Source organism: Homalodisca vitripennis, chromosome 5 (assembly GCF_021130785.1).
Source record: "Homalodisca vitripennis isolate AUS2020 chromosome 5, UT_GWSS_2.1, whole genome shotgun sequence".
NCBI lineage: Eukaryota > Metazoa > Arthropoda > Insecta > Hemiptera > Cicadellidae > Homalodisca > Homalodisca vitripennis.
Window position 1 is genome coordinate 40,529,132 of NC_060211.1, and position 16,679 is coordinate 40,545,810.

Sequence of the window (16,679 nt, forward strand, 5' to 3'; positions counted from 1 at the left end):
TACATCCTTAGCACACCGCTCGACATCGCGACGCCCACCGCCGTGTACATCCTCAGCTCACCGTTCGACATCGCAACGCTCACCGCCGTGTCCATCCTCAGCTCACCGTTCGACATCGCAACGCTCACCGCCGTGTCCATCCTCAGCACACCGTTCGACATCACGACGCCCACCGCCGTGTACATCCTCAGCACACCGTTCGACACCGCAACGCCCACCGCCAGTGTCCATCCTCAGCATACCGCTCGACATCGCGACGCCCACCGCCAGTGTCCATCCCTAGCACACCGCTCGAAATCGCGACGCTCACCGCCGTGTACATCCTTAGCACACCGCTCGACATCGCGACGCCCACCGCCGTGTACATCCTCAGCTCACCGTTCGACATCGCAACGCTCACCGCCGTGTCCATCCTCAGCACACCGCTCGACATCGCGACGCCCACCACCGGTGTCCATCCCTAGCACACCGCTCGACATCGCGACGCCCACCGCCAGTGTCCATCCTCAGCATACCGCTCGACATCGCGACGCCCACCGCCAGTGTCCATCCCTAGCACACCGCTCGAAATCGCGACGCTCACCGCCTTGTACATCCTTAGCACACCGCTCGACATCGCGACGCCCACCGCCGTGTACATCCTCAGCTCACCGTTCGACATCGCAACGCTCACCGCCGTGTCCATCCTCAGCTCACCGTTCGACATCGCAACGCTCACCGCCGTGTCCATCCTCAGCACACCGTTCGACATCACGACGCCCACCGCCGTGTACATCCTCAGCACACCGTTCGACACCGCAACGCCCACCGCCAGTGTCCATCCTCAGCACACCGCTCGACATCGCGACGCCCACCACCGGTGTCCATCCCTAGCACACCGCTCGACATCGCGACGCCCACCGCCAGTGTCCATCCTCAGCACACCGCTCGACATCGCGACGCCCACAGCCAGTGTCCATCCCTAGCACACCGCTCGACATCGCGACGCCCACCGCCAGTGTCCATCCTCAGCACACCGCTCGACATCGCGACGCCCACCGCCATGTACATCCTCAGCACACCGCTCGACACCGCAACGCCCACCGCCAGTGTCCATCCTCAGCACACCGCTCGACATCGCGACGCCCACCACCGGTGCCCATCCCTAGCACACCGCTCGACATCGCGACGCCCACCGCCAGTGTCCATCCCTAGCACACCGCTCGACATCGCGACGCCCACAGCCAGTGTCCATCCTCAGCTCACCGTTCGACATCGCAACGCCCACCGCCAGTGTCCATCCTCAGCACACCGCTCGACATCGCGACGCCCACCACCGGTGTCCATCCCTAGCACACCGCTCGACATCGCGACGCCCACCACCGGTGTCCATCCCTAGCACACCGCTCGACATCGCGACGCCCACCGCCAGTGTCCATCCTCAGCACACCGCTCGACATCGCGACGCCCACCGCCATGTACATCCTCAGCACACCGCTCGACATCGCGACGCCCACCTTCAGTGTCCATCCTTAGCACACCGCTCGACATCGCGACGTCCACCGCCAGTGTCCATCCTCAGCACACAGCTTAAATGGCTTAGCTCATAGTCATAGATCCCAAGTTGCCCAAATATCAAATCAATCGTCAAAACCAATAGAACTGAGTGACGGTGTTCCCCAGGAATCCATTCTCAGTTCCGTGCTTTTCCTGCTTTATGTGATCGACATAGGACCATCACTTCTGCATGGAGGACTAGTGCAGTATGCTAATTATACGACTATCTGTTTTAGTGCAATATAAAGTGAAGTGATGGAAAAACAGGCCTTTTTTGACATCAATAACTGTGTACAATACTTCCAAAGCCACAATCTCACAACAAACACCTCAAAATCCAACGTTTTAAATGTTGCTTTGCACGATGTGGGCAACCATTGTGGATCTGCCGTCTTGTTAGCTGTATCCACACTGGAAGAAGTCCTCTCTTCAAAATTAATAGGAATAAGCCTTGATCCTTGATCGAGGATTGACTTGAAATGAGCACATCAATCATGTTTGCGCCAAAATTTCCTCAGGCATTTGTTTTGAGATTCTTAGCAAAATACTGCTCATGTCAGGAACTGTTAACGGCGTATTATGGCTTAATTTACCCCCATTTGCACTAAGGAGTGGTCCTGTGAGAGCGTGCGCAAACTCTCATGTTCAGAAAGCATTCAAACTCCAAACAAAAGCTATTCGAATAATCGTAAAAACAACATTCAGAGAGTCGTGCAGGAAAGCTTTTAAGGAATTTTAGCTGTTAAACTCTCCTGTATCTGTGCATTTTGGAAACCACTTTGTTTTGTATGTATAAGTGTGCCTTAACCAGAGGCCGTGACATGCATATACATGAGACACAAGGTAGAGAACTACTACGAACTGCGAGACACAGAACAGTGGTTTTTGAACATCTGCCCTCGCAGGCAGGTGTTAATTTTATTAATAGATTGCCAATTTCAATAAAAAATTCCCTAACAGACACCTTTTGGGGAGTTTTATGCTTAAAACAGTTTTATTATGTAGGGGAGTTTTTAGCATTTAACTGGGAGACCGCTAATTAGGCGACTGATTCTGCTGTTTAAAGTGGGTTACATTGGCGAAGAATGAAAGGTGCATAGTTGTAAAATTGTATGTGTGAATGAGAATTTTGTGATATGAATGTAAGAAATTTTAGATTAAAATCTATGACGTTTGTTACAGAATGTGCTGTTGTCGCTGCAATAAAACTTATTTGATTTGGTTTGATTTTGATTCGAGCTTTGGTGTTTTAGTTTTCCTATGAGAATTAATATCATAAAAAATAATATCAAAAACAAATTTCAGTAGAACTAAAATAGTATAAAATATTACAATTAGAAGATAACTCCCAGGAGCAACGCGTATTAGAGAAGTGCCAAACGAACTGAAATCAGATAGAAACTGAAATAAGTAGACAAGCACAGTCGGAACGGAACGCCTGGAACTGGACCTCGTGGAACTAGTTCCGAGCCTGGGACGTTCCGGTCGGAACGGTTCCAGTTCCTGAACGGCCTGACACCTCTACACTGTATTGAGAAGTGAATCAGCGTGTCGTTGTTGATCCGAGTGACGTCATACGCACCCGTCGACCAATTTCGTCTAGCGTATCAGCACAGCCTTGTCTCCTTATATGCGAGTAACAGAGGTGGTCCAGGTCCAGTCAGTCCCAACCGCGTGGTCCGATCTGTCACAGCCACGTGTGACATATTTAATGAACCGCGGTACAGGCGGTAAAATTGGATGTACACCAAATTGCATTTACTTTGCATCTTAGTTGTTAGTCGAGGACTGTTGGGGTAGAGCTGATTTGTGGGACATGACAATATTTTACTTAAAAATAACTGGATTTGGGACATTTACTATCGTCATGTGTTACAAAACAAACTACGTTTCTAGACTGGAATTTATCCTCTGCGACAGGTGACAAAATCTCTTGGACGTTGGACTTTGGGTCTGAGTTAGCGCAGGTTCAAATCCTGTCTGTGACCGTTGCACTTTTTACCAGTACCATCGATCTTGTCCTGCATCGACTCTCCCCCTTATTCTGTTTAATAAGATCCTCGCACAAGCCAGTGGCTTATGAGGTGATGACGGGCAGAATAAGGCTCAAAAGTGAATTAGCCTCTCCTTTTTTAAAAAACAAAAAGGTAACATTAGGGCTAAGCATTCACAAAAATTGAATGTAATCCATGTACGACGAGGAACTCGCCAAATCAAATTTTACAACACTACAAGTTTTACGTAAAAAATCAAGCTCATGTTTTTATAGTGAAATATGTGACTAGCATAAAGAGAAAGCTTCCTTCCCTGTAAATTATTCAACTAGAGTTCATCATGTACAAGTTTTACATATATACATTTATACAACCGCCGCGCCGTCGGGCATCTGCCACTGAGGCTTGCAGCATGTGTACTAGAAGATGTTTTTAATAAAACCTTATAAAATGACCGTTCATTTTCGACTAACTGTATACAGCTGTGTCACAAGTAAATACGACCGTCACAATTTTCACCATGAAAATAAAACATTTTGTTTAGAATATATTATAGGTATTGGTTTATTAATCACCAGTACTTGAAAACCAGAACGGTCATAAGAGGACACTGGTGAGAAAGGTAAGCCACTGGGTGTTTTGACATAAAATTTGTATCGTTGTCAAGTTTGATTTTAGCAAATTCATCGGCACACATAGGAATGTTATTCTTTTAACTTTTTGACCTTTGCTTGGACTAACTTTTGAATTTTGTTGGCACAAGAATAAAAAGGGCAGATTCCAATCCTAAAAACGTAGCGTTCTGTTTTTGTAGCATAACGATGGCAAATTTCCAAAATCCTGTTAGCTTTTTAAATTATCCAACGTCAATAATAAACTTTAAACCAAGAATTTTATACTGCCCAATTGATAACTAGCAAAAGTGTTGTTTGCTAGTTTATAGAGCAAGCAGACATCCGGTGCGGTAGCAGAGCACTCGCGACGTTGTCAAGTTGTGGGTGTTCCGAGTGCAAAGTTATTTTGGAGAGAGTATAGTTATGACATCTTTGCTAGAGCTATACTACAAGAGCCAAGTACCACCGAAATATACTCTGTCTTTATATTACTGTGCGTTACAGAAATACCATGCATACAAACATTTTCATTTCTACAATGTTGGCTTATAAAGTACGTATCAAAAACAATAGTAATGTTTAATTATTCGTAAAACGTTTTGTATGATTCACACTAATTCTAAAATAATGCGGAAATCTAAATATTGAATTAGTATTGTACAATAAAGAAAAGAAACAATGAATACCTTTCCAGAAAAGAATCGATATTTCATCAATAACTTTTTACCTTAGCTTTTTATATGTTTCCCTTATTTTAATTTCTAAAAATAAAAAGATAACCGGCTGAAGTCGTAATCACAATTTGAGTCCACTAAGGCTGTGCAGCATTAATTGTTGAAATTGGTTATACTTTTTTCACTGTTTGAAAAACATAGTACAAAATATACAAATCCACATTGAAAAATGATGATATGCAACAGTTTTTTACAAAATTAACATTCTCCTTGACTTCTGAGTAATTGTTATAGTACTTGCTCTGGAGAAATTGACATCTTACCGCTTCCCGTGGTGGACAGAAAGTGAGACAAGTGCAGTCAACCGCTTATTCCCCATTTTGTTCCTTAAAAAGTTCTTGACTTGTTACAATATTGAGAACGATATTTCAACAGTACACGTCAGTAATACTGAATTATTTAAATAATAATAATCGCTTGATAAAAAAATAATTTTTAAAAATGAAATTTTGGGGAAGGTCCCCTGGGATGCCCTCCTGACTACATCTTTGCAATACTGTTATCCATTTGCAAACCAACGTCCTATCACGTGTCTGCAGATACGCTCTATCAAATATTTGTTCAAAAGACATCAACATGTATAAAACAAATATAAATAAACCTTTTAACACTTTTTGTAAACTTTTATTTTTGTTACTATGTACATTTCGAAATCTGTGATTTCATCTTGAGTACCTGAAGATGAAATCACAGATTTCGAAATGTACATAGTAACAAAAATAAAAGTTTACAAAAAGTGTTAAAAGGTTTATTTATATTGTATTATACATATTTATAAAACACTTTTCAAGGCTACATCTCTAACAGACATCAACACTGATGGCATGAATGCTGATTATGAAAACTTTCGAAATAGTTAATATGAAAGATTGTTAAATAGGATGAAATATTTGCTAATTAAAGAAGTTCTCTGGGTCCCTTATAAAGTTTAACTTTTACCTGAGTTTAAACATTAATTTAATGGCGCTCTAGGCCAAATTACAAGAAAAAGTATGTATATTTTAGCGCTTAATGTATGTTTCAGTTACATTTCTTACAGATTTAAGGGTATTACGTTTGTAAATAACTCGTCAGTCTCTTGGTAATATTCTGTTTAGGTTTTTGACGTGACAACGTCTTAAATTAGGTTGCGGCTCGGAGTCACTCATGAAAAAGTGTAACGCCCGGTAACGTTACGATGCCCGTCCAGTGGGTCCGCCGCACGGGATAAAGCAGATAACTGTGGGTCCGCCGCACGGGATAAAGCAGATAACTATGTTTATTCGTGAAAACGTGGAGTGCTTAGATTCGTCAATTACAACAACTACAACAATAAAGGTAAATAATTGTACACTGATATTTCATTATCGTAAACTATGATTGATTGATTAATTGTTAGATTGACACAAAAGTTGAGAAACTGAGTTTATAGGTTATGTCATACTATTGACAAATGTTGATAGTGTTAAGTAAATTATTAGTTTAAATCACTCTGCAATCAATCGTAATTCAGTCGATTGAGAAGAAACAGCGCGTATTGCTAGTCAAACATTTAAAATAACAAATTATAACCTCTAACCTGTCATAACAGTGCGACCAAACAAACGAACTAAACCGACCAATCACCACGCGCGGAGTTAGAATTTAACTGTGTTTAGCAAGAATTTCAAATTCCAATTTTAGTAAATGTTTTATTCAACTTTACCATTTACAATAACAAATTTTAATTAATTTCAAATTATGTACAATGTTTTAGTAAACAAAATATATTTCTATAGTTAAAATTTGTGCAATTCTTATTTTTATTCAATTCCTTGTTCCTATTGTGCAATTTAATAATATTCATATCAATAAATATTCTACCGAGAAAAAGACGTTGTCACGTAAAATCTTCGCCCGTAAAACCGACTTTACAGGCAACCATAATTTTTTTTAGAAGTTAAAATTATTTGACCCGGCAGACATTTCTTATAGACACTACCATCACTAATGACCATAACATGGCAAGAGTTATTTTTGTAAACTATATTTTCACTAAAAGCGTGCAAGCGACATATAAGTCTTTCGTCACGGCTGCGGCTATAAAAATGTTACAAGTATATTACAGCTACGCCATTACGTATGTTTCGCACAAAAATAAGTTTACATATTAATAAAATATAATAATGGTACATATAATAAAATAGTGGTTTCTGACTATTTTTATCAAGCATACATGTTTAAATAAGGATTTGATTTTAACCATACACTTAATGCTTTTTTAGCTTTTTGTATGATGAAATTAATAAATTAAAAAATTGGTATGGCAGGCCTGGTCGATGTTTCTTCATTTCATACCATATACATTATTTGGGTTAATTTTCGGGAGATACATGCAAAGTATTTATATAACGTTTTATGTTATGCACTAAAAAATATTTTTTTCTTCAAGCCTATATTTGTTTCTTACATGATGGGTGACAGCTGTCATTATCTTCAAAATTATAATTGGCTTCGAATTTGCACTTAACATATTATGTTTTTTTTTTTTTTAAGTTTTGTATTGTATTTTAATAAATTTTAAGAAAACATAACTCATGTATACTTTGGATAAGTTCTTTAAAAATGTCAGTAGGGGACGATTAAAATTCATGCTTTTATTTCTTTTATACGTACAAAATTTACAAAAGTTAAAATATTTTTTCACTTAAAGTAATTTAAAACAATGGGTACTTCCACATCACTATGAGTGGACACCCTTATCGCCATTGATTCCAACTGAAACGAAACAACAGAATTATACGCTAAATCCATTAAGATAAATGTTTCAGTATGGCGGCCTTTTATGTTACCACGTACAACATTTTTGTTGATTATTTCTCGGCATTTACATTCATACAACTTGTTTATCTAGGTTGTAACTCTTTGTAGAGCAAAATTAGGCGTTTAAACACTTTGTATATCACATACTTTCTAACTATTTACATAACTAGAATAATCTGAGAAGAAATGGATTCCAACATTTTGAAAATTGTATATCAACATACGGGTTATTGTATCTGTAACTTTTTAAAAACTAATCTTCACCTCAAAGGAAATATTCCTTTTCTCTAAAATTGCATTAATGAATATTTTTATTTGATTTTAATGTACCAAAATCTACACGAAATAGTCACTCATGTGGCGGACAAAATGTCTCTTCAGTCTGTCCGCACGATATCTCAAGATGAAGCATAAAGCTTCATTCATATAGATGTAGGCCATACCCTTGACGCGTATCCGCCTACATTTCATTCCAGAGATACCCTCGGACAAACAGACATACTCACAAACATACAGAAAATAAAACTTTACATCTATATGTATCAGAAAAGTGAATTTCTGTCAAGCTACCAAGTGATACATTTCAAGGACATTCAACCAGAATTCATGGTTCCACCACAAAACTCATTCTTATATATGCAGAAATGAAATTTCATGCAAAATTTAATATAACAGACAAAATTTTTCACGAAACATCTTCCTATTTGGTACACTCACATTTTGTTCATTAAGTTTGGTTTAATAGCAATGTTTAAATAATAAAAATCCGGTGGGTTACTAAGGACGCTACAACGCAAAAATGTGCTGAAATGAAGTCTTTTCACCGATTTTAAGCCTTGACTTTTATTTTATTTTTATTTTTTTACCCTATGAATGAAAGTCTGTGCACGAAGTCACCAAAAGGTGTAGGAGTAGGAGGTTACACGCGTTAAATATAAAAATCTCAAATTGCTTACGAATTTATTCCGTGATTTTCTGGTTACAATCATAGTTTCCCTAAGACCCATGTAAAAATATTCGCTAACGCTCTGTCAAATCCCATGAAATGATATGCACCATGATCGAACTCAGTGTTGCCCATATAAAATGAAGCATCCTGCAAACTTTCAAGTCTATGTCAGTTTGTTTCGACAGACATCCAGACATGCACAAACTAGGAATGACATTGTTCTGACGACACACAAACAACAGACCTAACGCAAACGGAGTGCCTTAATAGATTAAAAGAAAACCAGTCGCCAACGCTCAGCCAATAAACAACATCAAATTCGAGATGAGGCAAGTCGCTCCATGGGAAGTGGCTGAGCGTTAGCGAAGCGTAGCTGTCTGCAAGATATCTTTAAAACTAATTTAATTATAGGATTGAAATTCCGTATGAACCTTCAACGAAACGTGATGTGGAGTACCTTGTTCCTCAGGCAAAACTCGAAACTGTTTTCTTTGTAGAGCTGAGTAATTTGTGTGCAGCCACGTTCATGCGTTACTTCATCTACGGCTGTGTACCAGTGGTGTAAATCACGTGAATGAATTATGTTATGTATCTGGCAACCGTCTGGTAAACACTATCAAGGAGCAAGACTAAAATTAACAAGAACCCAGTGAGGTTAATTGTTTATACAGCTCGTGAAGTTTAATATCCGAGTAATTTTCTATTTGTGTGATTCATTGTTCACTTCTTTTAAAAACATCAAGTAACAATGCTACATATTAAAACATTCTCTGCCGTCTGAGACCACTGGGAACGTTATTCTTTTAATAGAAGATAACTTGAATTTATTGAACATATCAATTATAAAACAATTAGCCAACAGAGAACGTTGATTCCTTCTTATTGAAGACTGGCCAATGAATTTTGAATTGGAAAACACAATTTTTCATGTACCTGTTACAAAATACTACGCATTAAGTTGAAATATTTACTGCATGTATTAGACATCATGAGGATGTTGTAGAAGCACTTTTATGAAACATTATTAAACCTTTTTGACACTAAAAGATCGTTTAGGCCTACTAAGGACAAATGTTAATTTCAATCCTGCACCATATTCCTAACATTAAATACAGGAAAATAACACAAAAATTCGTGTTTAGATACATCAAATTTAAAAAAGTAAAGAAAACTTCAAAACTTACTATTCAAACTCTATAGCGCCACAATGGGTAATTGTTTCCTGTCCATTGTGTACTCTTTCTTCCTTTACATTTGACTTCTCCTTACCTTTGCTTCTGTCGTAATTTCCTGTTAGCCTTTTCAGTATTTTAACGCATTTATTGTTGATTTTCCTAAGACCTGTCGCTGTGTGTTTTTGTTCACTTCCATATTCTTAAAATCTCTTGTTTTAGCTATACACTCCCCCACAGTTAAATGCTAGCACCGCATCTAATACTACACATTCGAGACTATTGTAACCTACAAAACAATTTAGGTATTTTTGACTGAGTGACATGGTTCAAGCTCTCTCTCGGATTTGGGTCTTACCATGAACACATTTGGCAAAGAGGTCATACGAAGAGAGGTCTCTGAAAACTGGTTTTAAATGCAGCATCACTTCCTTATTACTACACTGAGCTAGTATTCAAACCATCATTATTGGAATTACTGGAAAGTAAACTTTGCCGACACCTTGTCACCTAAAACACGCACATTGTGTGACTTAATCCAGTAATTTAGTTTTTAATTTTATTATTTCAGCGGACATTCTCCCCTTCACTTCAATTTGTAGTGAAATTGATAACGCTTTAAAACATAAATTAACAAACAGTAAGACCACGAGAACGCTGGTTCTTTCTCATTGAATATCACTTTACGTTATTGTGAAACTGATGTTCTAAAACGTCAACCTTCAAACAGTGAGAACACGGTAACTTTGATTCTTTCTTACTAAAGATCACCTTACATTATAGTGAAACTGAATATCGCTTTAAAACATCTATCAATCATTAAACAGTTCTATTTATCCATTACACCGCTTATCACTATTTTATGGAGACTTATCGTACTTGTTCACTTACAAGTGAATCATAGTTGTGGAATGTTCAACTACCAAGCTGGAAAGGCAGTTTCAAATGTTAGGCTGAGATACAACATCTGGTTCGGCTGAACTGACAACAAAGTGGAAATATGTAATGGAGAGCTGTGCTCAAACAGACAAAATTAGCCGACACCCACACCGGACTGCACGGCTAGCGACACTGGAGCCAAAGTGCGGCGAGGTTCATTTTCCGCATCCTCTATCATTCCGACAGACTCAGCTAACAGTCTAGAAACACCGTATAATTGTTTTGGCTAGAAATTACTTTATGTATATATTGTTAAAATTGGAGATATGGATAAAAATTATTTTGAAAGTACGATAAATGCAATTATGGATCGTAAATATAAATTTGATTTTTTACTCATATAAGGGTTTTGAAAGCTTATTACAGCCATATGTAATATTATATAATAATTCCTTCATGGGTAGCTTTTTTACATTTGTTTTTGTTACGGTGATTTGTGCGTATTGTAGATTCATTTAAGCAATGAAACAATTTTTGAATCAACACAGTGCTAGTAAAATAGTTTTTAGCTAACTGGCTTAGTAGCAGATTTATTTCAAGTGATCAAAAATACAATGTCTACATTTGTAAACGCAGTTATTAAAACTACCAAACCGATTAAAATTTCATGAAGATTCATTTTCCATCTATATAATTTTAGTACTTTTATTAACTTTCTTACTAAATAATTTATATCGAATTAACCAACAAAGTTATGGTCTTCACATTTGGAATGCCACCTAGCGTAAAATACTGGAAAACTGTTATTGAATTCAAATCGAAGCCTTTTTGTTTATATGACGTTGTAGATTTGATGTTTGTATTAAAAATAGTTGTAAATATACGTTTTTATTTCTTAAACTAATTTAACTACACGCAAATGTCCTCACTTGTTTGTAAAATAGCAGCTTCCTATGCATTTTCCCAGTTATTACTTTATTAGTACAATTAAGGTATTAAACGTGCCGCATTTTATACTGTAGATGTTATGTTTATTGAAAATTTGTACACATACCGGGTTCATAAAATTTTGCAGGAACATTTTTTAAATGGTTGAAACTCTACACTGACTTTCCTCTTGTTCTCTGTAACTAGTAAAATCGTATTACAAACCATTGGTCAACAGGGATGAACAAAATGATTTTTAAAAGGAGACCGAAATAATTTTCTAATTTTTATAACCCCCTTTCCCTCCCACCCCTCATCCCTGTTATAAAACTATAAAAATGAGTAATTACCTAAATTCGTAGTTTTAACTATAACTCTTAATATACAAAAACTAAAACCCAGTTAGATGATAAATTAAATATTTATTTAATCTTTAGGAATACAATTATAATCACATATTTTTGTAGGTTTAATCATTTCCTAGGTGTTTGATTGAATGTTGAATCACCCCAACAGCACTGTCATAACAAGCATCTGCGACAAGAAGATTAAATTCTGCGCCCTTCTTCCCTTTTTAATTTCATAGTTTCGTAATCATTTCTAGACTTACGACTAAACTACAACATTTCCCCGCAACGGTAAAAAAAATATCATCTTTACCTAAGCAATCGCTTATTCATCTAACTCTATCATCAAGTAAAGTGATGACGTTTCCTGACTCACTTAAACCTAGCCTGAGTATTATGATTAACGGTTCCGGTCTCATCTGAACTTAGCCCGGAGTAGTGAAATATATAGTTCCGGACTCATCTGAACTTAGTCCGGAGTAGTGAAATAAATGGATCCGGCCTCATCTGAATATAGCCTGAAGTAGTGCAATTGACATTTCCGGACTTACCTGAGCCTAGCCTGAGTTGAGTTATGAACGGTTCCGGACTCATCTGGATATAGTCTGAAGTAGTGCAATTGACATTTCCGGACTCACCTGAGCCTAACCTGAGAAGTATGATGAGCGGTTCCGGACTCGTCTGAACTTAGCCCGGAGTAGTGAAATATATAGTTCCGGACTCATCTGAACTTAGTCCGGAGTAGTGAAATAAATGGATCCGGCCTCATCTGAATATAGCCTGAAGTAGTGCAATTGACATTTCCGGACTCACCTGAGCCTAACCTGAGTAGAGTGATGAACGGTTCCGGACTCATCTGAACTTAGTCCGGAGTAGTGAAATAAATGGATCCGGACTCATCTGAATATAGCCTGAAGTAATGCAATAACATTTCCGGATTCACCTGAGCCTAGCCTGAATATAGCCCAATAAACATTTCGGGACTCACTTGAACTTGTCCTAAAATAGTGTGGTAAATGACCCCGGCCTAGTGCTTCACATCGTCCAAACAATACATTTAACAGAATTCACCAAGATAGGTTTTGTAGTTGTTAACCACATCAACATTTTGAGGTTATGGATTTCTTATTTGAATAAATATGTTGACCTTTTCATTACAGTTAGCTTACCATCCAGACGGTTAAGAACCTGTTGAATGCAATATGTTTTTATACAAACCATGCAGTGCCGCCACTTTTGTATCTTGTTTACATTGGCAGCAGAGTAACCACAAACATTAGGTAAGTGTAAACAATCGTGAATGCTTTCGTCTCACTCTGTACTCGCCAGATGATATTTTTATCTGTTCTGATATTGTAGAGCAAGATCATCTAGAACTCATACATGTATCATTACTTGAAAAGATCTACTATTAACCAACTGTTTGTTCTTATCAGGTGGCGATGAACCCGAAGAACACGGTGTTCGACGCTAAGAGGCTGATCGGGCGACGATTTGATGATCAGAAGATCCAGGAAGACATGAAACACTGGCCGTTCACTGTGGTCAGTGATGGTGGAAAACCCAAAATCCAGGTCGAATACAAGGGAGAGGTCAAGAAGTTCGCTCCTGAAGAGATCAGCTCCATGGTCCTTACCAAGATGCGGGAAATCTCAGAGACCTATCTGGGAGGCAAAGTCACTGATGCGGTATGTCCTCAAAGCCGTAACTAGATCAATTTGAATTTATTTTTAATATTACAGTTTAGTTAGCACGAAATCAACCTAAATAATTTCCTTTAATCCATTACAATTGACTCCTTCAAATCTCGGTATTTGTCTTTCATATCACCACATCATTATCTATTTTAACTTTTTCGTTACCTTTTCTCTCCTATGCTTTTTAAGTTCCTTCTTCAGTAATGCCTTAGGGTTTCACAAAATTTAGTTTTCTATCTTCTTCCAAAATACTTCTACTTTTCAAAATAAGTCGCAATCCCTTACTTTTCCTCCTCTTTGAAACACCTTTATTTAAATTATTTGGACTCTATTCCTACACATTTGTCAACATTGCTTTTAATGCTTCAGGTCATCACCGTACCCGCCTATTTCAATGACTCGCAGCGCCAGGCGACGAAAGATGCAGGGGCGATCGCTGGCCTAAACGTGTTAAGAATCATCAATGAGCCTACGGCCGCAGCTTTGGCATATGGTCTTGACAAGAACTTGAAGGGTGAAAAGAACGTTCTCATTTTCGATCTTGGAGGTGGGACGTTCGACGTCTCCATTCTGGCGATAGACGAGGGCTCACTGTTTGAGGTTAAATCTACCGCCGGAGACACCCACCTTGGTGCGTATTCTTGAAGCTTTGATAAACAGCCAGCAGCATTAATAATATACTGCAATTCATAGTATAAATACACTACTCATTGCGTTTTTCATATTCTCCATCAATTCATTGTGGAGTATCAGTCTTGTTACCTTACAATAACATTTAACCTGAAACCTCAATCTGTCTATAGTAACAATTTTATCAGATTTATAAAATTTATAAATCTAAATTCATATATTTTGAAGAAAAGAATATGACTATTTAATAGTCATATTCCTTTCTTCAAGATTTATTGGTGTATAGGCAAATGTAGAACATTTTCAAAATCAATAACCATTGCATTTGTATCATTTTCTATTTGTATAATTCATAATATATTTTCTTTATCGATACAGCAGTAAATATTTTCAGTTTATTTATTGAACTTCACATTTATTGAACTGTTTAAGAATTAAACTGTTGTCAACCTAAATATTTGGCCATTGTTATTTTACGATGTAAGTGCTGGCCAGAATTAAAAACCTATTAAAATTATACAGGAACAAGTATAAATACAATGTGTTCTGGATTGCCAGGAGGTGAAGACTTCGATAATCGGCTGGTTACGCACTTCGCTGAAGAGTTCCAGCGCAAATTTAAGAAGGACCTGCGCAGTAACACGCGCGCTGTACGGCGCCTGCGCACAGCTTGTGAGCGAGCCAAGCGAACACTCTCCTCCAGCACTGAGGCTAGTTTGGAGATAGACGCCCTGCACGAGGGTCAGGACTTCTACGCGAAAATCACCAGGGCTCGGTTTGAGGAGCTCTGCATGGATTTGTTCAGGTCTACCCTTGCCCCCGTGGAACGTGCTCTTGCCGACGCCAAGCTCGACAAGGGAAAGATTCATGATGTCGTCTTAGTCGGAGGCTCCATTAGGATTCCGAAAATTCAGAAGATGCTTCAGGTAACGTTAAAACTTCAGAATTATTTTAATTTTAGCTTAAGTTTGGATTTAAAGTTTAACTTCGTTACAATTGGTTTTTGTGAAAATAAGATTCCAAACAAAGAGGTAAATCAAGGTTCTTCATGAAAGAAGAAAAATATATAGTGGTGAAAATTCAGTATGGCTTTTAAGAGAATTTATCCATGGAACTTTTATAAAGTAACATCATCGTGGTTATCTTTCATCATATTATGACAGAAGTAATTTATAATAAGGGTTCAATGCAAAGTTTCCAACATTTGGGATCGTCATCAAAAGGATGAAACAGTATTGGAAGATCGTCTCTCGTGAACGAAGGATTTTTTGACGTATTGTTTTAAAATAAATTGAAAAGGGGAAGGTGGACAAATGAACTATACACGTTACAAGATGGCAGTGGAATGTAAGGAAGGTTGCAGATATTTCCAATAATGATCTATTTCAATTTAGTCCCCTTATAATAGGATAGCTTACAGCCTTTCAGAAAAATAACAGCTATAGATCACCAACGAAAAAAAGAGAGATAAGAAAGAAAGATTTAAGATTTTTTATCTTGGAAAGAGATAAAATATGAAGCTCTCAGAAGAGAGGCCAGCAACGATAATGATACCTGGCCTTATAAATGTAACGTAAAATCATTTCTGCATTTAAAAAGTTCTTTAGGGTTCAAGTGAAGTCTCCTCAAAACAACTTATTTCAGTTTTATACATAATTAGTTGTGTACATAGAATTGTTTATTTACTGAAAATAGGTTCTGAAATAAAAAGCAAGCAATTCAGATTAAAGCTCAGGTTTTTCACGTGGTAAGACCAATTCAGCCTTCATCAACGATAATCTCTAGAAGACGAGCATAATCTAAATTGGGTACCCTATGACTTTTAAAAGAGCTACAACTACTCGTACAATGACGTGGTGAATAACACCTCATTTCAAGTGAATATCACTTTCATTCAAGTGGAGACCATTTGACAAAAACCATTTGCGTACACATTCAGTAAGTATGTGTGTAACTCATAGCATTCTGCGGCCCTTTGAGGTCGAGAACACAATATTAAACACTATAGATAAATAGTCTTTGACACAGAAAACAATATTGGAGTTGATGTTCGTTGGAAAATTATTTAAGGAGAAAAAAGAAAGGATCCAATATAGAGCCCTGGGAAATTCCTAAATCAACTAGCATCTAACTGTACACAGCGCTTGCTTTCTATCAAACAAATAAAAGGAGACAAAACACCAAGCTCCACTGTTCACCTTAGACATTTCCACTTTTCTCAATAGAAGTAAGCTGGACGAGTTGAACGATTAGGACAGGTCACTTATATTGCACTGACAGCGCAATCGACCCAACCCATGAAAAATTAATAACCCCATCGATGCTGTGCTATGATAAAAACCCCTTCTTTAAATCCAAACTGACAAAAAATTATTTGATCGTGAATTGTTAGAAAATGAAGTAAGGAAAGGTTTGTGAT

General features: G+C 38.0%; 1 pseudogene; it reads left to right on the plus strand.

Moving 5' to 3' along the window:
* LOC124362048 overlaps nt 1–16,679 on the plus strand; it is a 44,880-nt pseudogene that overhangs the window by 15,763 nt on the left and 12,438 nt on the right.